Source organism: Aotus nancymaae, unplaced genomic scaffold (genome assembly GCF_030222135.1).
Source record: "Aotus nancymaae isolate 86718 unplaced genomic scaffold, 86718_ANA_hifiasm-v0.15.2.pri h1tg000007l, whole genome shotgun sequence".
In the NCBI taxonomy this organism is placed as follows: domain Eukaryota; kingdom Metazoa; phylum Chordata; class Mammalia; order Primates; family Aotidae; genus Aotus; species Aotus nancymaae.
In genome coordinates this window covers 35,654,756-35,681,045 of record NW_026988418.1, presented here as the reverse complement: position 1 = coordinate 35,681,045, position 26,290 = coordinate 35,654,756, and the positions used below count along the sequence as shown (strand labels likewise).

Sequence of the window (26,290 nt, the reverse complement as noted above, 5' to 3'; positions counted from 1 at the left end):
GTCTGTTAAATGACATTTATGACTTTGAAAGATGTCTTATGCCTAATAGCATGTGCCTTGATAATGATCATGAATATTCCTTTTTCCATGGCATTATGATCTGAGGGAACAGTAATTAAAATTATAAAATCATATGAGAAAGTTCCAAAAGATATATCCAAGTTAACTTTTTTAAATCACTCTTCCACTCATCTAAGCATCCTAAATCTGTGAAGACTTTCAAGACAGAAGATGAATTTTTAAATCAATAAAACCCTACAATGATTTTTTTGTTTTGCATTTTATTCTATTTCCCATTCACAAGAAGAGATGTAAGCTGCCATTCATAAAATAATCCTGCATATAGATGAAGAAACAATGTGTTATAGTTAAGAAATTTCACCATATGAAAGAAATGCCTAAAGTAAGCAAAAAAGTATAGAAAAGTGAAAACGTGAACTCTTCTGTCGCATACATATTTACTTTTTTTGAGGTCCATTACTTTTTGTTCCCTTTTCTTTACCAATCCTTTTCTGCTGTAATTGTGCAGAGTAAGACTGACAAATATTGGCTGAGAATATTGCCAGGTAGATAAATATCCTAATATCTGCCTATTAGGAGGCGCAGAATCACAGAGAGAAAATGGCTTTTTAATGGCACAATGCAATATAAACCCAACACATTGGAAGTTAAAACTGATGGCCTCTCACTTCCTTGGATAATATCATTGTTCAGAAATTTCTTCTCAAAAGGACGAGTTGCCACCAGAAGAAATATTTTAATGCAATCAAGTAAGCCATATATATATTACATATATTAAAAATTCATAAAATTCATAGTATACTCTTATCACATAAGATATTAAGGTATTTATCACAATGAATTCTACAGGCCCCAGCAAAGGCCTGTTGTTATATGTGTTAGAAATATGATCTTTAATCACATTCTAAGTATTTTATGGCAAAATAAATTTCAGTTATATGACTATGACACAAATTAACTTTGTTGCATTTCATCCATATGTTTGAGTTCTTTCTAGATGCCTCGATTCCAAGAAGATATTTACAAAATGCCTTTAATACTGATTAAGGTGAATTTTTTAAAGGTTATCTCCCCCCACACACTAATCTCACTAGATTATTAATGGGCCTGATTTTCTTTAAAGCTAGTTAATAAATTGTACCATAGATGTGCTCTAAATGTTGATTTTTACATAAATTTCACTTGTTAATTTTAAACACTTTCTCCAAAGCAGTGCTTAAGGCTACAAAATTAGATTTATAAAAGTAAGTTGTTTCTTGAAAACTATAAACCTTTAAAAGGAAATTGGTGTTCTACACCCTTCTCCCATAAATTCATCAAGAAGCACCAAAAATTCTGTATATAATTTTGAAGTTATTGAACATCATTAGGAAATGAAAGAGTGAGTGTGCTTTTATGTGGTATTTAATTTAAATGGGAGACCACATTTCCAATTTAATCTGATCAGTATTTCCTTCTGATTGCACCATTGTGGTAGAAAACCAAATTAGGGTAGAATTAAACTTTTGAAATTAGTGTTTTCAGCAAAACCAGTAAGAGAGCATTGGAAAGAATGAAAGGAATGATGGGGAAAAGAAGCATAGAAGAAATGAAAAGGAAGTGAAAAAGAAAGAGAAGAATCAGAGGAAGGTTCAAAATGAATAGTTATTGTGCATATTCTTTGCTCTAGATACAGCAGTTAATGCTCTTATATAAGCAATCTCAGTTCATCTTACAGCAACCACCTGAAGCAGGCAGGTGTTTTCAATCTTGTTCTATAAATGGCTGTACTGGGGTAAACTATAATAGAATAAAAGCCCTTTTATGCAACAAAATCATAAAGTTGTTACTGTTGATAGAAGTCAGTTTAATCTGAGGTTCATGAAAAAATATTAGAAACAATATATGCAGGCAATAAACACTTAATTTAACTGAAAATAATAGAGTACATTCATTATTGGAAAAAAAGGCTTTCGGGCATGGGCTACTGATTTCCTTAAGATCTGTCTCACAAGGACAACTAGAACACACTGTTACGATTTCTAGGTTTTGTTCATTCCTTTGTTTTCTTAAGTGAAGTGAGAAATTAAAGATCTTTGTGAAGCATTCCAAATTCAGAATCCTAGGCTTTTATTTATCTCAAATCTTTTGGATGTTTTGGTTCTACTAATTCACAATCAGTTTTTAGAGACACCTTTATAATGCCTTCCAAAGCATTAATTACTTTAATAAAAATAGAATAACTACGTTTTCACAATAATAACAAACCAGTTTATACAGAGTTTAATTAAATTGTCCAATTACATGGTTTATGGTATATGGGAAAAAAAGATCCTTGGTCTTTATATAATAGCTAAATTTGTGGCATTTTAGAGAGAAGTATAATATTGGAGTATTCAGCATGCAAGAGGCAACAGTAAATGGAGAGAAAGAAGGTGGAAGTTGGTTATGAGAGTTTCAATTGTAATCATAGCTATTATTATTCACCTAACAAGTGTTAAGTCCTGGACACATACTGTCTCTGATTGTCACAACCCTATGGGGTCGGTTTTATTACTCACACTTGAAAGATGTAGAGACAGAAGTCAAAATATTCTTACAGATTGCTATCAACCAGCATAGAATGCTTAGTTAACTGCTCAAAGACACAATGGTAGAATCTCATTTCCGTCTGATTCTAAATCTCTTAAGTACTACATGTAAGCAAGGAAAATGAGGTGACTTTCAACATTTCGGCCATGCTCATTGTAAGGACCATGAAATCCTCCTCTCAGGTTCCCCACTGCAGGAAGTGTAAGTGATCGCTGGTCCAATCGGCAGTGCTCTGAAATCCATCTCATTTGAACCAAAGCCATGGTTTTTAAGGGCTTCAACCAGCCAACAAGACTGAGGAGGACACTGAAGATAGTAAGGCAAGTCTATTGCTGGGAGATGCAGGACTCCTCTAAAGCATCTAAGGGAAGACTTTGACTCTGCTTTAGCTCCTCATCAGGCTTCTTCAAACATTCTTAGAACTGCAAAAAAACCTACAATCTATCTTCCTTTCCTCTTTCCCTCCTTCTTGCCTTCCTCACTTCTCTCTTGCCTTCTTGCCTTCTTGCCTTCCTCCTCTCCTTCACAGGGGTCAAATGTTCATTGCAGACTCATGGTTTTCCCAGGCTCCACCAGCTCTCTTCACCTTTTGTTGGAGAATTCAGACTAATAGATTAAAGAACCCTTATAACTGCAAATAAATGGTAGAAGGCTGTTGTTTGGATGTTCCAACGTACCTACTTAAAAAGGAAAACAGTGTTTCATTGTTTGACACGGCCTTGTTTAGGAAGACCACCTCTAATACACTTAACACAAGTTAATTCATCTAAAGACTAGCATACAATATACCTTTGCTTTGATTTTGATTCTCAGTAAGTCCTTAGTTACATCTATCAAATTAGACTAACTGATTTTACTGTATCTTGTATTTTTCAATCCCACTCTTTAAAGTTGAATTACATATTCTGGGCCTACTTTACAGGATAGATGTGAGAATTAGATAAAATGATTGATAGATGAGATGTTCCTTGAAAGTATTTTAAAACAATCATATAAATATTATTTCACCTGAATTTCTTTATTACAAAAAGAAGCATTCAATACTTGGAGCCTTCATTAAAATGTAAATAAATATACTTGCCAGTAGTAAAAGTATCATTGGAGGAAAATGGATGCTCTCTTAAATGCCAAAAGAGGTGAAGAATAAAAAGGTAATAAAAGTCCCTTATATACAGCTCTAAGTTTTGTAAATTATTCTCCAAGGCATAAAATACATCTTGTCTTAAATATACATACTGGGAGAGAATGGGGGAAGGGAAGCATGGTGTGGAAGACCAGGAGTTGTGAAGTTACATATTTTGGTGAAAGGGCCTGATTTACCTATGTAGCTATGGGACTCTTAGCACCCTGATTTCCTCATATAAAAATTTGAAATAATAAAATTACTTCAAAGATTTGTTATAATACTTAATTCACATATCTAAATTATTAAAATGATACTGATTTTATTGCAGGTGCTTCATAATGTTATTTCCAGTTTCTTGCTCAGAAATAAAGAAAAAGAACTGGATCTCAGTTACACAGAGAATAATAAAGATGATATTTAATATATATCTTCTCCATGCTCTAAGAGAAATGCTTTATAAATGCTATCTTATTTACTAAAAAAAAAATTGTATAGGATTAGCATTATTAGCTTAATTTTACAGATGAAAAATCTGAGTGTCATAAAAATGAAGTCCAGGGTCAATCAGCACATAAGCAGGGAAACAATTACAACTTGGTGTGTCTGGCTTTTGACACCTATATTTATAATCCTAACACTATAATTTTTATAGGAGACTGAGGCAGGCTTAGAAGATATGAATGATGTCATAGTCCTATTACTCTAAGTCCTAGAAAAAGAGACAAATAATAGGACATGCTCTCTCTCTGCAGGAGCACTCATAAACTGCCCTCCAGCTACCACAAAACCAAGGAGATTGTCCTCTCTAAGGGAACAGAGTCAGTAAAAGCTTTCCTTTCTGTCCTTCAACCCGCAATCATTATATACGTGGCCTTCGAGGAAGTGATGTATAATTTCAGTTAGTTCATGCCTGTACCCTAGGCTTTCATAGTATTGTCTCTCTACTTGTTCACAGTGAAAACTGTAAAAGAATCAAAACTTCATTGTTAGAGCTAAAGGAGACAGCCTGGAGGCAAGACATTATGCAATACTTACATCCAGGTGTGTTTAGTTACTCAGCAACTGCAAAGGGTAGGTCACCTAAAAGTGAGAAAAGAAATTGTAACTCAGAAGAAAGAAAAAAAAGAAATCTGATTTGCAGACGCTAATGTTAAGCTTTTCCGATTCTAATTTTATTTGTGTTTACCTTAAACTGTGTCCCTACCTGGAGATTAGAGAGAATGATAAATATAGTTTTCATTTAATATGATTTTCACCAACAAAGCTAGAGCCATTATTTACTTATTTACTTCTGACACAACACAGATATTTTCTGAGGTTTTGCCTGTTGTGATGGTGGTAGTGGTGATATTTACAAAGCATAGTTAAAACATAGTATCTTTATTTTTATTATCATTATTTTTAAATGGGGTGATAATATGGAAACTAATGTATATGTCTTCGTATTAAATGGTGACATGAGATCCTTTTCAATTTTGTACATTATTTCATCTTTGTAACAATGGTTATGTAATTTTTCTTACAACACCGAAAAAAATTAAAGGTAAGAGAAGTGAAGGAATTTTGACAGGAAATCTGCAGACAGAACTAAGGCCAGATTTTCTTGTTTTGTTTTGCTTACAATAAAGCCCATGCACTTTCCACTACACTACATTAGATTTAGGCTTTAGAATGCCACGTTGCTGTTGTTGTTGTTGTCCTGTTTGCAAATGCTCTAAAGAAACAAAGAATTTAAAGTTAATTTTATATATGTCATGTTTTTGCTTTGTTTATTAGAAAGTCCCTAGAAGTGTTTTTCAAGTTATAGGTTGAAATCTCTTAATACATTATGAAATCTATTTAGTAGTTGAAGACCATTTTTTGAGATTAATAGAGCTTAAATTATGTAGTAATAAGACTTTTGATTTTCCAGTGCTGTATAACAAGCTATATAATAAAACTTAGTGATTAAAAAAATCATTAGTGTTTTATTGATTTTGTGAGTCCAGAATCTTCAGACAGAAAGCCCTGACAAAGAATTGTTTCTGCTTCAGTAATCTGGGGCTGGGGTGCCTCACATGGCGGATGAATGACTGGGGTTTAGAATAGCTAGGAACTGGTCAGGTCTCTCTCTCGTTCTCGCTCTCGCTCTCTTTGCCTACTTCCCTCTTTTTTATCTTCTCTCTCTCTTTCTTCATCCCGGCTCACGTGGACTCTTCATATAGCCAGCTTGGGCTTCGTCACAGTTTGGTGGCCTTGGGAAATATGGCAGCCAAGGGCATCAAGGGCAAATGTTCCAAGAGCCATGAAAAAGAAAAAGCTAGTCTCAATGCCTGGGCCAGAAAAATGGCACAATATTACTTCAACGATGTTCTATTGGTCAGAGCAGACACAGAGCCAACCAAGAGTCACAGAGGGGATATAGAGCTCATATCTCTGGGAATGGAATTCCAGGAAGCATGTCTGAAAAATATGCAGACATCTTTGATCTGCCAAAAAATTAAGTACTGTTTCATGAAACTTTTGTTTCTGTTACACAAATGTGAGCATATACTTAAGTCATAAAATATATTCTTTCAGTAAGAAAAGTTCCCAATGTCGTGAAAGGTACTATAGTTCCATGTTTACATTAATTGAATTTAGTGGTCCTGTTCAATTTTACTTTATTACCAAAATACACAACTTAATTTGATTTCTTCTTTTCAATTTGTATTCATTGTATAAAACAAAATGTTTAATAGGCACAATGCTGCATGTAGTATTCAGTTTATATGTTAAAATTTCTAGATATGAAATAATGCAATAATTGCCATTATGAGCACATTTATTTCATATTTTCAAATTACATATTCACTTGAAATATCTGTAATAATGAATTTGAGAGGAATAAAGTATTGCAATTTGTTTTTTTCTTACAAATGTGAAAAGTAATGGATAAATGACTAGAGCATCATAACAAAATGATATGTATTAAACAATCAATGTAATTTGTAGAACGATTATTCTAATAAGTATTATAATTTATTTGTAGATCTCTCTGATATAGATACTAATTATATACAATTTGCAAAGAGTCATAATCTGAAGAAATGTAATGCTCAGATCACACAGCTGATTGGTAAGCTTGAAATCCAACACAACTATTTGTAACACCAATAACATATTCACAAACACTATACCATTCTGTTTCCTGAAGCTTTTCTGAATTTCAGACCAGCAAAATAATTATTCACACTATCTTTCTATTTGATCATATAGATAAAGCATATAAAATGTTATAGATGCTACTAAACCATTAGTTTGGTTTATTAAATTCTTAAATGTGTTAATAAGGCATTATCAGGTTGTTTACAATACTCCTAGAGGAATAAAAGAAAATCTCCTAAAAATAAGAGGACATTACAATGGTCATTTAATCATCTTTCTTCAGATTAAAAAAATCTCAGAAAGAAAATCTTACTAGTATTATTTTAAATATTCAGAAAGGAAATTGCCATGAATCATGGTAATCTATTATTTCAGCCAGTTGTATTAGAAATGCAGTTCTTGTATCTACTTTCATTTACTATATTTCCATGGTTCGTATTTTAACTCTAAGCTTAATTGGGGCGGGGGAAAGTAATAATCAAATAATCTCTATGTAGTACTCTTTCATAAATAATATTAACAAGTTGTTATTACTGGGGAATGACTTTTACCAATATATGTTAGGGGCTACTTAAAAGGTATTAAGTGTTTTGAGTACAAAAGTAAAAATGAAAAAATAAACATATAAACAAACAGATGCATGAACACATTTTAACAAACAGTTAATATCAGTATTCTTCATTGCATTTTATATAAATTGGAAGCTTATGGAACCAGACACTGTGACAGTAACTTGGAACAATCTATTGGTGGGACATACATAAATTAGATGAAAGGAAGCTAAGTTATTGACAAGGGTTTGAAGTATATTATTTGCCCTGCCTTTTAAATTATGTTTATCCTTCCATTAGTTTTCTATCACTGTGTAACAAATTATCAAAAACACAGTGGCCTAAAACAACACATATTTATGATCACACAGTTTTCATAGGTCAGGTGTGTAGTACAAGTTGTCTGGGTCCTCTGTTAAGGTCTTGCCAGACTGAAATGGAGGGGTCAGCCAGGGTTGTAACTCTCATCTCAGGCTCAGGATTCTCTTCCAAATTCGCTAAATTTATCTTGGCACAATGCATCTTCTTGCATCTGTTTTCATGCTACCTGTTGGTCAATGATTACACTTAGCTATTATTGGCCACCCACATTTTCTTGCCACTTGGCTCCCATCGGCAGTCTGTAGCATAGCTACTGTGTTCTTCTTGATTAGTTAGAATGTGTCTTTTTGCCACTCTCTCCTCTACTAAGGGTGACATCATATATTTGTAATATAATCACAACAGTGAATATCTCATCCTATTCACAGGTTCTATCCTTACTGAAGGGTAGCAGATTATACAATGTATGTAGAGGAGAAGGGTAGAAACCTGGATATATTAGAATCCTATTTACTCCAACTGTTTTACTATATGATATATAAATTAAAAATAAATATTTACTAATTGTTGTGCTACTACTTTAACATTTATAGATCTGTTTATGAGTGTGTCATTTGATAGTCACTGTGGGTGTAAAGTGAAATAAAATATGTTCCATATTACATTCTTGTGATGAAGAAGGATAACTAAATCAGCAACTATCCTGCATTGAGATCACAAAGGAAGGTAATATAATTCAGACAGGAGGTCAGGAGTTCATTGTAAATTGATACTTGAATTAAGTTTTAAAGGATATGAGAAATTTGCAGAATGAATAAATGAAATAGAAGCATTCTAAGGAGAGGAAAAATTTTGTAAGGAATAAAACAAGAAATACTATATGACATATTTAAGGAGTATAAACAGTTTGATACACATTGAGGTAAAGGTGCCTATAATGTGAATATAGCCTTAGCTATAATCTCAATATTAATAAGATCTATATTAATTTAATTAGAGCCAGGATAAACTATAGTGAGCTAATTAGAGCTGGATCACTGATGTCAGAGTGAATTATGTTTTAACTAATAACAGTGACTGAATTCAACATCCTATGCAGCAGTAGACAACTTTGATATTTCCAAGAACAATTTTTAAAAATTTATTTAAAGCTTATTTATAAGGCATAAGACATTTTTCCTCCAAACATTGATTATAATAATTCTTGCTCTATATGGTAATCTTTTGATAAGAAGAAAAACTTCAAACATTATTATAATAGATAAAGGAACTAACAAATATGGGTTGCATATACATGATATTATAGACACCTAATATTAATCACAATGATACTAACATTCAAACTAAAGTGTAAGATCCAAAAAGAGGTAAACAAATAAAGGAATGAATGAGTGAATAGACGAATAAAGTTGGAGCACTCTCTCCTACGTGGTGATAAGGAAACTGCCATTATCTTCAAAAGGATGAATAATTTTGGATATTTTACATCATCATAAAGAAGTTTCTTTTGTCATTTTTGTTTTCACAACTAATTCTAATTTATCAAACTTCCAATGTTTTTTAATCCTCTAAACTGACATAGTTTAAATCTAGATAAAGTGATATTCAAAATCAGAAAAGTCTTAAATAAGTGTCTGATATTATCAAGACAAAATATAAGGAGTGTCTCTTCTCTGATCCATAGTTAAGGCAAGACAGTATATCACTGTGGCTAAAAGCAGGAATACTGGACGCAGGCTGATTGGGTTTGGATTCCTCCTCTGTTTCTTAGTAGCTGTGTGGCCATGAGATAATTACTTAATATCTCTGTTAAGTGGAAATAATAATACTATCTAACTCTTAAGGTGGCTGTAATACATTAATTAATATGTGCAAAATGCTTAGAACTGCTTAGAGCTCAGAAAGTTTTTGTTGTTTGTTATCTAGGAAACCGGGGTTGTATTGAGAGGAACTGAAGGGAAACACAGGAGCTGGGAGCTGTTATTGTATTGGGTGGAAGCTCCCCTCTCAGCCCTTGTTAGGTTTTCCAGAGTCCGATGTAGTGCAGAAGATGGCTATTCTCCATAGAACAGAAGTGTCACTATCTGTTTGTGGTCAATAGCTAAATATCCTATGCTGCCATTGTGGTATACCAGGGCCCTAAGGTGACATGGACACTGAAGGGTTGGATCTTGAAACAGTAACAATGAATATTGGGAAAGGGTCTAGATTGTTTAAAATATTATTTATTAAAATAGCTTCAGTATATTCATTTACCATGTATTTGTGTGTATGTTTGTGTGGTTTAGCAATAGATTTTATGTGATGTCATAATCAACAAGCCAACTCAAATTAGGAGTAAGGAAGATAAAAATCATAAGAGATAAAAGAACAATTGATGGAAATCATGACACCTGTTTCACATCAGGTTAAATACATAATCAATAGTTTAGAGTCCCCTTTGGCCAGTGATAATGACAAACCTCTTCATCAGAGCTTTTTTTTTTTTTTTTTTTTTTTGAGACGGAGTTTCGCTCTTGTTATCCAGGCTGGAGTGCAATGGCGCGATCTCGGCTCACTGCAACCTCCGCCTCCTGGGTTCAGGAAATTCTCCTGCCTCAGCCTCCTGAGTAGCTGGGATTACAGGCACGCACCACCATGCCCAGCTATTTTTTTGTATTTTTAGTAGAGACAGGGTTTCACCATGTTGACCAGGATGGTCTCGATCTCTTGACCTCGTGATCCACCTGCCTCGGCCTCCCAACATCGGAGCTTTTAATCCTACTTTTGGTCAGTGCTCTAAAGCCTGCTAAGGATGAACAATTGCTTCACAAACACAGTTGCCCTTAGTGGAATTTTTTAGCTTGTCCCCCTAATGAAAATATATAGTAACTTAAGAAAGGGAATAGAATTAGGAAGCGCATGAAATGCACTTGGCAGTGAAATGTGGCCTTGACCATCACACGTTGCCCTGCCTCCAAAAAGCTGCCCTTTGTTTTACAAGCTTATAGTAGGGGACTATTCAGTGCTTTCTCAGTGACAGACAATATTTCACAAGATTGTGACACCTTTTCTGGCCTCTGCATACATCTCTCAAAGCAATTAAAATCTTCAAAATAGTGGCTTTAAAAAAGAGCAAATAAACAGTTTAAAAAACGAATGAGGAGGATTAGTGTGAGCCATATCCTTTTTTTTTTCATATTTACATTCAGAATTTTAATGGCACTTGACTCTGAAATCATTCCAGTAAAGCGGAAAATTAATATTTTAATATGTCTACCACTTCAGCAAGTAGAAATAAGTAAAGTGGAATAAGTAGTAAAGAAGAAAAATGTTTTAGTATTAACTATATTTATGAATATTTATCACCCCTACCTATCAAATATCTGCCTTTCAGTGTGCCCATCCACTTCTGTATACAGTAAATCACTGCAAAGCACACACTACCAATTGTTTTACATTTTATAGAAAAGAGGGTGACAATTTCCTTTTAATATTCTTTTTATTAGATTTTGTTGTAACTTTTTACTGAGTGAATCCAAAAGACTGAAACGTAGATAATAAAAAAACCATTATCCAAGAGGTTTTTCATGCAATGACATAATTTCTTATCAGGTTTTGTTCATCTAGAGAAGAAATGACAGAGAAACAAACAGGAAGAAATAAAAAGGCGTAAAATGCTGTCTATGATACTGTCTGGAAATCTGTTTTATTTTAGGGTCAAGCATTGTAAATATTTGACCCATATGACTTAGTTGTGTTCATTGTGTGTATTCATTCATTTTTATAAGAAATTATCTGTCCAAGTGATGCTTTAAAACACACAAACTATTAAAATTAGCCAAAATAAACAAATTATTACTATTATACTAACCTTTAGAGTATACAAATGGAATTATATTTTTTAAACCATGTATACAATTATCATTATTTTTATTATAGCATCATACCATTATTATTATGTCACTATATCTATTTTTATCTGACTTTATAGACTATTCTAGATCTTAATATCCTTCAAAGTATATTCCAAAGTGTCCCCACTGCCCCTTCCCATTTATATATACACACATACATACACTAAAATCACTTATATATAGTTAAACACCCCAGTGACACACACACACACACACAGACTTTTGTAGGTAAAGCAAAACTATCTGTATAATTCATCTTTCCAACACAAGGAACAAAAATTGCTATATTTAGCTTAATTCCAGAACTTTAGTTTTTTTTAAAAAAAGTATAAATGCTTCATTTACTATGAAGACAGGAAAATAGGTCCAAGAGACTACTGTAGATAGGAAACAAACATTCTTCAACATGCACAAATACAAAGATAAATTTGTACCAAAATTATTCCTTATGAAAAGCAGAGTTATTTTTCATCCTTAAAATATTTTCTTATCAAAGGGCACTCTCCCAATTACTGTATTCTGAACAGCAATGTTTTTTGTGGGAAGAGACAACAGCCTGAAATTATCTCAACTAATGGTAGTTTGAATTTCATATAAGTAATAAAATTTTAAAAAGAAGAAAATTTTAACAGAGATTTAACAGCTATTTATAGAGGGATTAATTCACTGTTGCAAGTTTGAGGTATTTTAATAATGCAGCCTTTTAAAGATCAGCTTAGAAATGGATAACAGAAGTAGTGAATGATGTTGAAATATATATAAATATAGATCCTTAGGACAAAAAAAAAAGAAACAAAAGAAATTGCCCTCATACTGCGTGAATGATATTCTGTGACTTGGGAAAAAATTCCTGTTGGTTCAAAAAATGTTGTATCTTACATATTTCTACAGTAATAAAAATGAAGTTGGGAGTTACCTAACTCAATATATGCTTCCAGTGGTAATGAGGAAAGTGATGCTGAAAGGGCATGTGACAGTTAAAAAAATTACTTGGTGAATTGTAAGACTGATAAAAGTAAGTTTTAAAAACTAATTTATTACTTATATATTTAATGTTAGGTGCTTATGTAATTAAGTTGAATACTATAAAAATATATTTACATTGTTAATGGTATTTATTGAATACATTACTCCTATATATTCTTGCTAGAATAAATGCATGTATGGTTACTTAGTCTCAATTAGAAAATCAGGTTCTTTATGAACACATAAAGTATCTTAAAGCATACATAATTAAATTGGAAATAAATTAAAATATGCAATATTATTATCCTGAAATTCTCCTAATATTTTTACTTTTAGGCAGATGCTTGGTTTCCAAAAGGATGATCCGTCCAGAGCACTATAACTACTGGGATTGATAAACTTTTCATGTTTTATTAAGTAGAAGGAGAATAGAAATTTCATCCAATTCAACATCTCCTACAAATAAAGAACATATAACACTCTCCAAATACAAAGGAATAATTCTAGGAAAAGAAATTTGGGGTGAGAAATGGCCCAAGAGTGATTCTATTTTTTTTCTCCAGTTACCATTTATACTAAAGTGAATGAAGGTATTCTTCTGTGATCTACAGGGCATAACATGGGCTAACAATGCCAAGTATACTGTGTAAAAGCATTTTCTGACCATAGTGGTCGCATATACTTATGAAATAATACTACATAAGGTTTATAAGATCTGAAAGCTTTCAAATGTGAACATTCTTCTAACTTTTTGGTAGCTAGTAAACTGGAATCTCAAAAAAGACTGTTAGAACTTGATAGCTTTTCTCTGGCTTAGGCTGTTAGAGGACATAGTGGAAAGAACACATAGAGAGACCTGAATTTGAATCCTGTCCTATCCATTATCAGTTTCAGTGTTACTCTGGGCAAGTTCCTTAACTCATTTTACAAAGTAATCCAATAACACCAACCACACACAGCTGTGATGGGAACTTCAGTTAGTCAACAAGTATTTATTAAACACCTAATGTGTCTCAGCTACTATGCTAGGTTCAAGGAGAAAACAGCTATTATGTTTAAAATAAAAAAGAAATAAATAAAGAAAAAAAGAAGAGGAGAAAAGAAAAGCAGCTTTCGTGTCCATCCATGGAGAATTTATTAGGGAGGAAAAATATAAACAATTGATACTATTGTATCAGTCTGTTTTCAGACTGCTATATAGAACTGTCTGAGACTGAGTAACTTTTAAAGGAAAGAGTTTTAATTGACTCACAATTCTGCATGGCTGGGAGGCATCAGGAAACTTAAAATCATAGTGGAAGGAGAAGAAGAAGCAAGTACCTTCTTCACAGGGTGGCAGGAGAGAGAGCATGCAGGGGAAACTGCCACTTTTAAAACCATCAGATCTCGTGAGAACTCCTTCACTATCACAAGAACAGCATGGGAGCAACTGCCCCCATGATAAAATTACTTCCCACCAGGTTCCTCCCTCAACGTGTGGGGATTATAATTCAAGATGAGATTTGAGTGGGAACACAGAGCGAAAGCATTTCAAGTATTAAATAAGATATCGGGAAAAACACTTTATTAGAAAATGTTCCTAAATCTTTAAGAGCATTCCTCAGGGACTAATCTTCAAGTTAGTCCACCAAAACTAAACTGAGATTAGTGTATTTGGGACACAATCCCAGGGGGTACATGTAAGGAAGTGGGGAAGTGAGACGGCAAAATGACAAAAGCCATAGGAAAGTGTATATAATGATCAAGATACTGCTATGAGTTACTGCTGCTCAGTCCCACTGAGAACTCTAAGAAACCATGAAGATCCTGACATAAAATCATCACACAAAATAATCTTTTAGGAAGTGAAATAATTTATCCGCTGACTACTACTCCTCAGTTGTCCCTAAGCATGTGAACTTCCCTCTGCTTACAGGTTACACCCAGCTTGTGGCTGAGCAACTTCTCTGATATCCTCTGGTAGAAGAGAGTTGGAGGTGTCTGAAATGGATATTTTTTCAAAATGCAGAAACTGTCTATCACAGCCTAAAGAATTTAAGTGGGCAAAAGGATATAGGGGGTGACTTTAACAACTTTTGCTTCAAGACGTTGTTGAGATATTTTATCTACCAAAATTGAGTGTTATAATTTTTCTCCTCCAGCTGTGATCATCAAACACACCTTATTTTTTATATAGTTCACTTTGATTCTACATCCAACAAAGAAAATGTCTAAGAAGTATGTTAGTTGCAAATTGCAATTAAGTTGAATACATAGTAAGATCTAGGGACAATATGCATCTTTAATTTCTCATTCAGAACTCCTGCTCAGCCCTGAAATAGCAATATCAATTTTACAAAAATAAGACAGTCATCCAGCTTTATTTTTTTTAGCTGTTATTATCAGTTTGGTTCCATGGAGTTCTGCTTTACCCATTCCTATTGTCTAGCAAAATGGCTACACAGAGCAATAGCTTTACTATCTTCAGTGATTTTCTGATGAGAAGCAAGGAGGTCATTGGAGTGTTTTGAAGATACTGCTAATCACTCAATGAAACAGTCCAAGGATACCAAAAATGTCCACCTAATAACAAACATTTACAGAGTCCTACAGCTTGACAAAGTGAAAAAAGACAGCAGAGTCAGAGTCAGATATATCAGGTTTCAAATTCTTGCTTTACCTTTCTATGAATATTTGACTTCAGGATTTTGCGTAATCTCTTGTACCCCCAGAAAATCTTATTGGTAAAAGAGTGATACATTAACTAGCACACAGTAATATGATGAGACATAGTGAAATAACGTGAGTAAAATGCTATTTACAATGACAAGTACATGGGATACATTCAATCATGAAGGCTATCATCATTGTTAATAGCACGAATTTTCTAGTGAGTCATTATGTTTGTATGCCACAAACTATAAAGATGATATTGACAAATATTATTGAAAATTATATAACAGATAGATGATAAAACTATTATACTGTTCCTTAAAGACATATATAATGACTTTTCCAATTTCTTTCCTGCTGCACACTACATTTCTTCAGTTTATTATGTGTTTACTCCTTAGGGTTGGGAAAAGGGAAATAATTTTAACACTACGTAATAGGGAACTTAAAAAGAGGGTCCATATCTAAATTTCAGCAGTTATGGGTGTGCTGAAGGATATATCAGCAAATGTATATACTAAATCTACATACAGAAAATATAGATTACTAAACAACTGCTACTATTACTTATTCAGGCTTTATACTGTTAATACAAGTATTAATAATAAGTATATGGTAGTTTTAATAGCAGTACTTAGAACTTTTGATGTGTATTTTATACTATTTTGAACTTTGATTCTTTAAATAATATTTCTGAAAGTATATTTGAGTCTGACTAAGAACAGACAAAACAATAAGAAATATATCTACTTCAACCTCTTTCCAAGGGAAATAATATTTAATTGTTTGAACCAATGATTGTCTTTCTTTCAGTGTACTTAGAACTCTCTGGTTCCTTTTTGAATACATGTGCTCTCCCCTTGAAATAAGCCAACAATAACTTATGTTCTTTTGTTATTCTTCACAAGTTATAATGATGTTGGTTATTAATATTCAATTGAAATAAGCAGTATTTCCAAAACCATTACAGTGTTACTTACTTCCCATCTACATCCACACCCAAGTGAGAAATATTGGAAGTAGCACTTTGTTTCTTAAAAATTAGTTATATTTCTTCATGTTGATTCATGGATAATGACTATCAGAAAGCATTGCTTCCCTGTTTGTTTTTCAAGACATGAAGTTTATTTATAACAAATTAGTTAAGATGTTTTGGAGGCTTTCCTATTGCCCACCATTTAATAAAGGTCATCATTCACTAGTGTAATAGTTGCAGAAAATTGCTACCTTACTTATGATGGGCATTTTTCTTGTACAGAATCTTGCAGGTTACACACAAGACCTGTATAAATAGGAAAGAGGAAAATGATTGATGATTAATAGAAACATTACCTACAGGCTGACAGCACCAGAGACTAAGGACTTACACTAAACTGGAGTGAAAAATGCCTTACCACTACAAAAGGATAGCAAGTACCTGACCTCAAATGGCAAACAGAAAAAGATCTCTATGTCATTTGAAAATAAAAATATAGATAAATACAATTCTATCATTTATATATTAAGCACTATTTATCTAAAATATAATCTGTTACGTGTTGTGGGGACTCTGATGATGAATAAGAAAAGGATCCTACTGCACTAAACTTGTATTACAAGAAAAACCGGGATCCAAGATGACTGATGATTAGCAGCTCGGGCACGTACCTCCCAGTGAAACCGCAAAGAACGAGAGGACGCCACACTTTCAGACGAATATTAGTTGCTCACGGACCAGGAGATTCCCAGTGGAGGAGCTCCACGGGTCGCCAGGGCGACTCTTGTGGCCGGCGTGGCGGTTTTGCTGGTGCCTTAGCACGCCAGTTCTTGGTGCAGAGTCCGGAGACTCCCGGGCAGAAAAGCACCATCAATCTTAACACCGCTGTTTTGGCCGGCTCAGTGGATTGCTCAGATTTCGGCACAGGGAATCAACAAGTTGGACGTCAGAGACCCAGTTAGAAAGTCGGTAATTATAAAGACGACAGACGCACAAATATATAATGAAGGGAAGAAACCAGCGTAAAAAGGTAGAGAATACTCAAAATCAGAATGCCTCTCCCTCTACAGGGGATTGCAATTCCTCATCAGTAACGGAACAAGGCTTAATAGATTACACGTGTGTTCCAATAACAGAAGCAGGTTTCAAAACGTGGGTGATAAGAAACTTCTGTGAATTAAAAGAACTTGTTCTAACCCAATGCAAAGAAACTAAGAACCTTGAAAAAAGGTTTGACGAAATGTTAACGAGAATGGACAATTTAGAGAAGAATATAAGTGAATTGATGGAGCTGAAAAACACAACACGAGAACTTCGCGAAGCATGCACAAGTTTAAACAGTCGAATTGATCAAGCAGAAGGAAGGATATCAGAAGTCGAGGACCAGCTCAGTGAAATGAAACGAGAAGACAAGATTGAAGAAAAAAGGATGAAAAGGAATGAGCAAAGTCTCCAGGAAATATGGGACTATGTGAAAAGACCTAATTTACGTTTGATAGGTGTACCTGAATGTGATGAAGAGAATGAATCCAAGTTGGAAAATACTCTTCAGGATATCATTCAGGAAAATTTTCCCAACCTGGCAAGGCAGGGTAATATTCAACTCCAGGTAATACAGAGAACACCACAAAGATATTCTTCAAGAAGACCAACCCCAAGGCACATAATCGCCAGATTTATTAGGGTTGAAATGAAGGAGAAAATACTAAGGGCAGCCAGAGAGAAAGGTCAGGTTACCCATAAAGGGAAACCTATCAGACTTACAGCAGATCTCTCAGCAGAAACCCTACAAGCCAGAAAAGAGTGGGGACCAATATTTAACATCCTTAAAGAAAAGAACTTTCAACCCAGAATTTCCTATCCAGCCAAACTAAGCTTTATGAGCGAAGGAAAAATTAAATCTTTTGCGAACAAACAAGTACTTAGAGAGTTCACCACCACCAGGCCTGCTTTACAAGAGCTTCTGAAAGAAGCACTATACATATAAAGGAACAACCAATATCAGCCTTTCCAAAAATATATCAAAAAGCAAAGAACTTTAACACAATAAAAAATTTTCATCAACTAATGGGCAAAACAGCCAGCTAGCATCAAATGCCGGTATTAAACTTATATATATTTTAATTGGATAAAAAGCCAAAACCCATCGGTATGCTGCATCCGGGCCCATCTTACATGCAACAATACACAAAGACTCAGAGAGAAGGAGGAAGATTTACCAATCAAACAGAGAGTAAAAATAAACTAATAAACAAAAAGCAGGAGATGCAATTCTCGCCTCTGATAAAGTAGACTTTAAAACAACAAAGATCAAAAGAGGCGAGGAATGACATTACATAATGGCAAAAGGATCAATGCAACAAGAAGAGCTAAGGATTCTATAGATCAACGAGATAGAAAATTAACAAGGATATTCAGAACTTGAACTCAGACCCGGAACAAGTAAACTTAATAAACATTTATAGAACTCTCCACTTCAAATACACAAAACATACATTACCACCTCACACCTATTCCAAAGGTGACTATATAATTGGAAGTAAATCACTCCTCAGTAATTGCATAGCATTTCATAGGTTTAAATTAAATATTGGTTGGCTGTTTGTTTGTTATCTTCTTCCCTTATTCCTTCCTGACTACATCATTAAGTATAATTATCAGTATAAAAGAGGTTTTCAATACCCATTACTAAATTGCATTCTAGCCTGGGCAAGAAAGCAATACTCCCATTCTCTCTCCCTCTTTTTTTTTCCTTCTCCCTCCTCCCCATTCTCTCTCTCTCTTTCTCTTCCTTTTTCCTCCTTCCTATTCTCTCTCTCTCTTTCTCTTTAAAAAAAAAAAAAAAAAAAAAAAAAGAGAAGGGACACTCTTACTTTTGTTACTAATTTTAGGGGAAAATCATTTAGTCTTTTGACCTTAAGTATAATGTTGATGTAAGTTTTCATTTTGATGCTGAATTGACTTCACATTTGAGAATCTTATGTACATAGCTCTCAAAAATAGTTGTTGATTGGCTCAATAAAATAAAAACTACTTTAGTGTTATAAGTAATAGTCCTTTAGGGATAAATGAATAAGTCAATAGAATCCATATTAATACACTATATTATAATGTATGTAAATGGCCATCACTGATCTAATGATGTGTTACAAACATATCAACAACATATGATAAAATTTGCTTATTTTTAGTGAGAGTGATGGTTTTAGTCCCTATTGCAAACAAAAATGTTTTCCTACTTCATATACTGGAACACTAGATAACTTAAATATACTACCACCTCCTAGGGCTGTTTGTAATATCCTTTGGAGTGCTATAAATATTAATTCATTCCATCTTATATTGATTTATTTATTTTAATTGCCAACATAAGCAACTCATTTCTGGAATGACAGTCTATGTATAACACATTAATTTTTTTCCAAAAAAAAAAAAAAAAAGAAAAACCATAAATATATACATATTTCTTCATAGATTTTGTTAAACGGTAAAAAGTTCCTCATCTTTTCTGACGTGTATATCAACCAGATTTAATATTCATTCATCTGTACAACTGAAAAAAATAACATTTGTAATTTCTTACAAGAAATTTTTCTCTTTTTACTACAAGGTAATCAGTGGATATAAATATAAATGTTAGAAGAGGATGTTCATTGCCATGTATGTTAGTCCATTTTCATCCTACTGATAAAGACATATGTGAGACTGGGCAATTTGCAAAAGAAAGAGGTTTATTGGACTTATAGTTCCACATGGCTGGGGAGACTTTACAATCATGGTGGAAGGCAAGGAGGAGCAAGTCACATCTTACATGAATGGAAGCAGGCAAAGAGAGCTTGTGCAGGAAAAAAATCTCATTTTAAAAATCATCAGATTTCATGACAGCCATTCACTATCACAAGAACAGCACAGGAAAGACCAGCCCCCATAATTCTACATTCTCCCACTAGGTTCCTCCCATGACAATGTGTGAATTGTGGGAGTTACAATTCAAGATGTGATTTGGGTGCAGACACAGCCAAACCAAATCATTCCCCTCCCAAATCTCATGTTTTTACATTTCAAAACCAATCATGCCTTCCCAACAGTTCCCCAAAGTCTTAACTCATTTCAGTATTAACTCAAAAGTTCACAGTCCAAAGTATCATCTTAGACAAGGCAAGTTCCTTCTGCCTACCAGCCTGTAAAATCAAAAGCAAGTAGTTACTTCTAGACACAATGGGGCTACAGGCATTGGGTAAATACAGCCATTTAAAATCAGAGAAATTGGTCAAAACAAAGGGGCTACAGGCCCCATACAAGTTAGAAATCCATCAGGGCAGTCAAATCTTAAAGCTTCAGAATGATCTTCTTTGACTCCATGTCTCACATCTAGGTCATGCTGATGTAAGAGGTGGGTTCCCATGATCTTTGGCAGTTCTTCCCCTGTGGCTTTGCAGCATACAGCCTCACTCCTGGCTACTTTCACCGGCTGGCATTGAGTGCTTGTGGCTTTTCCAGGCACACAGTGCAAGCTGTCAGTGGATCTACCATTCTTGGGTCTGGAGGACAGTGGCCCCCTTCTCACAGCTCCAGTAGGCAGTGGCATAGTAGGGACTCTGTGTGGTAGCTCTGTCCTGACATTTCCCTTCTGCACTGGGCAGAGATTCTCCATGAGGGAAACTACCCCTGAAGCAAACTTTTGCCTGGGCATCCAGGTATTTCCATACATCTTCTGAAATCTAGGTGGAGGTTTCCAAACCCCTTCTTGACTTCTGTGGACCTTCAGGTTCAACATCATGTGGAAGCTGTCGAGGCTTGGGTTTGTGCCCTCTCCAGCCACGGCCCAAGCTCTACATTGACACTTTTCAGCCCTGATTAGAGTGGCTGAGATGCAGGGCATCAAGTCCCTAGGCTGCACAAAGCACAGGGACCCTGGCCCTGGCTCATGAAACCACTTTTTCCTTCTAGACCCCCAGGTCTGTAATGGGAGCTGCTGCTTTGAAGACCTCTGACATGCCCTGGAGACATTTTCCCCATTGTCTTGGGGATTAATATTTGGCTGTTCATTACTTATGCAAATCTCTGCAGCCCACTCACTTGAATTTCTCCTCAGAAAATGGGATTTGTTTTTTCTATCCCATTGTCAGGCTGCAAATATTCCAAACTTTCCCTTATACAACTAAATGCCTTTAACACCACCGAAGTCACCTCTTGAATGCTTTGCTGCTTAGAAATTTCTTCTGCCAGATACTCTAAATCATCTGTCTCAAGTTCAAAGTTCCACAAGTCTCTAGGGCAGGGGCAAAATGCTGCCAGTCTCTTTGCTAAAACATAGCAAGAGTCACTTTTGCTCCAGTTCCCAACAAGTTTTTCATCTCCATCTGAGACCACCTCAGCCTGGACCTTATTGTTCATATCACTATCAGCATTTTTGTCACAGACATTCAACAAGTCTCTAGGTGGTTCCAAACTTTCCCACATTTTCCTCTCTTCTTCTGAGGCCTCTACCAAAATGTTCCAATCTCTGCCTGTTACCCAGTCCCCAGGGTGCTTCCACATTTTCAGGTATGTTTTCAGCAGCACCCCACTCTACTGGTACCAATTTACTTTATTCATCCATGTTCACGCTGCTGATAAAGACATACCTGAGACTGGGCAATTTACAAAACAAAGTTTTAATGGACTTACAGTTCCATGTGGCCGATAAGGCCTCAAAATTATGTCAGAAGGCAAGGAGAAGCAAGTCACATTTTACATGGATAGCAGCAGGCAAGGAGAGCTTGTACAGGGAAACCTTACCTCATTCTTTTAGTTATCTCATTTAATAGTTCTACATAATTTACTGTATTTCACCTCCCACATATTTTATGATGTCAGTTTACTAGATCACTATATGTCTGATCTAGTAAATGTATAGTGGAGCTCTCCTGTTATATTTGTTATGTCTTCATTTGCTCATTCACATCCATTCATTTATCCTGCATATGCTTGCTAATAATGTTATTTAGGGCATATTTGTACCTTGTGCTACTTATTACCATTACTAAAATTTTTCATTATAAAGTGATTTATTTTTTCATACATAATTTTTTGTATGTTCATAATTTTTAATTTTTGGTGTCAAGAATATAGTGGTAAACATAATGATAAAAATCTCAGTCTTCTTAGAATGCAAATACTAAGGAAGAGAAGGATTATAAACAAGCAATTAATGGCTAAGAATTTATACATTATTCATACATTATTTTAATATAAAATATTAAGTGATAAGCACAAATTGACATACATTATATACTGTCAGGTATTGATAAGTGCTTTGAACAAGAAAAGCAGCAAAATGAGAGAATCTGAAAGTGACGATTGGGTGTGCTTGGGACTATTCTACATAGAGTTATTGGTCAGAAAGACCTTTCTAAGAAAGCTTTTTTGAATAGAAAACAGAATGAAATAAAATAATGAGCCATGCAAATCTTTAGGGCAAAAATGTTTCAGGCCAAATGACGGGTAGTTCCGAAGATTTGAGTTGGACATAAGCTTAGTATGTTGAAGGAACAATACAAGATACTTAAAGCAAAGTATGTCAGAGACTAATACTTAGGATTTTATTCTTTAAATGTAATGGAAATTTACTAGAGGGTTTTGGGCAAAGAAATGATGTAATCTCATTTATGCTTGAAAAGGTTCATTTTCTATTGCAGCAAGGAAAAGAACACAGAAAAACAGCTAAGGAACTTATTGCCAAACTGCAGGCCAAGATGACAGTGGCTTAGCTTTTCCTGGTTTTTTTTTCGTTTCTACATAAAGGAAGCTCTTAAAATGCAAACTCATGACAGTTGTTTTCCTAGTGCCTAGAAGAGGACATGCTATAAAATAGGCACTCAACAAAATACCTCATGAGTTAATAAAACAATGGAGGCTTGACTTGAGTTTTAGCCTACAAAGGAAAGCTACAGACTAAAATTTTCTTGAAATACATTTTGTTATCAATTGTAAAATATGTCAATACCTCAATACACTAAATGGACATTAGTATACTGGGTATAGGTGGTTAATTTTCTTAAAAATTTACACAATGCAGCACACAGACATTTTAACGTGAAGATATTTTCTCTGATGTACTTTAATATGTCTCTCAATATTAAATGTGATAACCAAACATAAAAATATTATTGATGCAGAAGGAAAACAACATGCTATATTTTAAATCCATCCTTTTTCATAAGCATCTCAATGTACCACAGCAAATTTCAAGGAGACCAAGACAGAAAATGATTCTAATACATCTCTATACTGGTTGCCTTTTGACAAAATCTTGAGTGTTCTTATAGAAAGGACACAATATTTGGTTTGTGCTAGTTAACTCAGAGGGTTATTATGAGAAACCAATATGATGAAGTATCTGAAGGCAATTTGATAACTTTAATGCGCTACAAAGTTGTAAACTATTACTATGCCAACTAATTATCTAAAGTTAGTTAATGTGGCACATGTGACAGTGACTTGATTTTCCTTGTACTTTTGATGACTGCTTTATTGCCCTACATATAAGAATATCAAATTTGTTTTCACTCCTACTCACTTTATTTTTATAATTAGTGGCTCCCACTGGCCACACATCATCTGGAGAGCTCATTAAAACTCATTACTGAACCCCATTCTTAGAGTGTCTGAATCAGTACTTCTGGGTAAGGTCTGATAATTTTCATTTCTAACAAATTCCCAGATAATGCTGATGTTACTCCTCTGGGGACTACCTTTTGATAACTACTGCTTCTAGGAATAGTGACCATTTAACAGAGTTAAGAAAAATGTTTATTTTTGGGTTTGAAGTGTCTCTCAATAAATCTGTACAGAGAAATTTTTGGAACTGTATACGATAGCTTCTCACTGACCAAGAAAATAAATGCTTCAAATGAAAACAAATATTAAGGTTATAACACACAAATTGAAACATTTTGATGACTAGCATACTCCTGTTTTGAAACTTTCTCGTATGATCTAATAGACATGAATCTAAATTCCAAGTGGCAGGGGCAGACCCATCTCTTACTAGAGTTGAAAGTTGAAATTACATATCTATTATTCATTATATTAAAATCACTGAGGTGTAAAATTATAGGTGCAATGTCAAGCACTATGTATTATTGCTTTATTCAGAAAAGTCAAAATCTTTTAAGTATAACTATATTTTCGATAATAACATTTTCCCTGTCTTAGTTATGTTAAAGGAATAAACTCATCAATAATTTGGAAAGCAGTTGAAGAATTTGTTGGGAATATAAGAAATATTCTACCAAAATGCTTTTGGGGAAGTTTTACAGCAGTCATAAAGACAAAAGAACCTATAGTGTGACATGTGGATAATCCTTTATAGTTCTTCCTCTCCAGTTAAAAAAATCAGCATCATTAGTAGAATACAAATTAAGATTTCATTTCCAAACCATTTATTTAAATGGTATATTCCTTACTCTCCTTCTTTCATGGTGTATTATATTGCTGTAAGTTCGTATCAGTGATTGCCTTATCCTATATACAGAAGCATGGCACAATCTTTCTCTGGCTTCAAATGGGTTTTTACATATTTTCATTGGGAAAACAAAATTATTCTCCAAACCTCTCCCTGAGTCAGACCTATCCATGAAGAAAGAGGAAAGTTAAATATCTAAGAATGAAAGAGAAGGAGAGTGAAGTAGAAAAAAAAATTTCATTTGTTCTGTTACACAAATATGTTTCCAAATCTATTTTCTGCTCTAAATATGAGTGCTAAATTCCAAAGAAAGGCTGGACCTTCCTGGTACCCAAACACTTATTTCTTTCATGAGTTTATTCTTTTTTGATTATGTCTCAATTAACTTGACAATGTCCTAAGTCCAAAGCCTTAAAAATGAATTGAAAAAATACAAAGTAGGAGGGCAAGATATGGAAAACTCCATTTTGTTCCAAATAAATGGAAATTCTGTTCCCAAAGTAAAGGAAGAACAGAGCTAAATGCTGGTATGAAGAGATCTACTTCTTCTAGGTTAGTTTTTCTGTGTGAGTGTGGCTGTCTAGCTGTTACCTTGAATCTGGTCCAGAAGATATATTAATACTCAAGATAATTTTGATAGAATGCTGTCAATGATTTTAACACATGCATCTATTTTCCTTTCTTGAGTACTCATGTGTCTGGACACATAAAACCACTGCAGTTTCAGAATCCCCAAGATGAGTCGTTAGCAAACTTGCTAGAGGGAATGTTGAAGAAAATAATATCAGATGTTATAAAGAAACTCAATGGTATTATCTCCTTCTAGATATTCTGTATAATAATGAAAAACAATTTGCATATACTAGAATCTCTTTCTTCAGTGGTGATTCACTTCAGTGGAGTTGCACATTAACTTGGTCCTCCTGTGAGAGTCCTTCCTCCCAACTGACAACATTAGTGTTTCCATTCTGGGCATGTCAAATCCATCAGTTCAGTTTCAGTTTGTGGTCACAGGTATGCATAACACCCAGGTGACAAAAGTTGGGGAAGATTCTAGTGAAGCTTAAAAACTGCAACCCACTGGAGACTAGAATGACTAATCTCAGTGCTACTTAATCAGAATTAGTTTTCTACAGGTGACAAATCACGTTCCAGTAGATATCAGAGGATTGGTGGCTGTTTTCAAATGCATCACAGAATTATGCTTTTGAATTCATTTATAAAGATGTGCTTATATGCAATAAAATATAAGTTTTACAGTTTAAAACTAAGTTACCCTCTTATTAAATCCCTCATCTTCCATCTCATATTGTTTAAAGAAACAACCAACAAACATAGTAGATACATTAAAGCAGTCTCTTATTAAAGTGTTTTGGGAATGCATATGCAAAGAAAGATTTAGGAAAAAAAAATATCAATAGCATAACCTCTCACACACAGGAATAAGTAGGTCCAATTGCTAATTGCTGCAGAAAGTATTGATATAATGTATAATTTCAAATGCTTATTCTAGCATTCAAAAATCTATATATATTTCCATTAGAAAACAGGGACTTTTATTTAGCCAATTTCCCCTTGGTAAATCTTAAGCTTGGCAAACCAAGACTCTTGACAACTAGCCATGTGTCTTTTTTC

The 26,290-nt window shown here is 34.2% G+C and overlaps 1 long non-coding RNA gene across 1 annotated transcript in view; it reads right to left on the bottom strand.

The window, feature by feature from the left end:
• Positions 1 to 913: 913 nt before the first annotated feature.
• Positions 914 to 26,290, bottom strand: part of LOC105710432 (uncharacterized) — a 302,331-nt gene continuing 276,954 nt past the window's right edge. Inside the window, exons 3-4 of the long non-coding RNA XR_001105784.2 lie at positions 4,754 to 4,798; positions 914 to 3,272 (exon numbers count right to left, since the gene is read on the bottom strand). This is a non-coding gene — a long non-coding RNA (uncharacterized LOC105710432). The remainder of the gene's footprint in view (positions 3,273 to 4,753; positions 4,799 to 26,290) is intronic.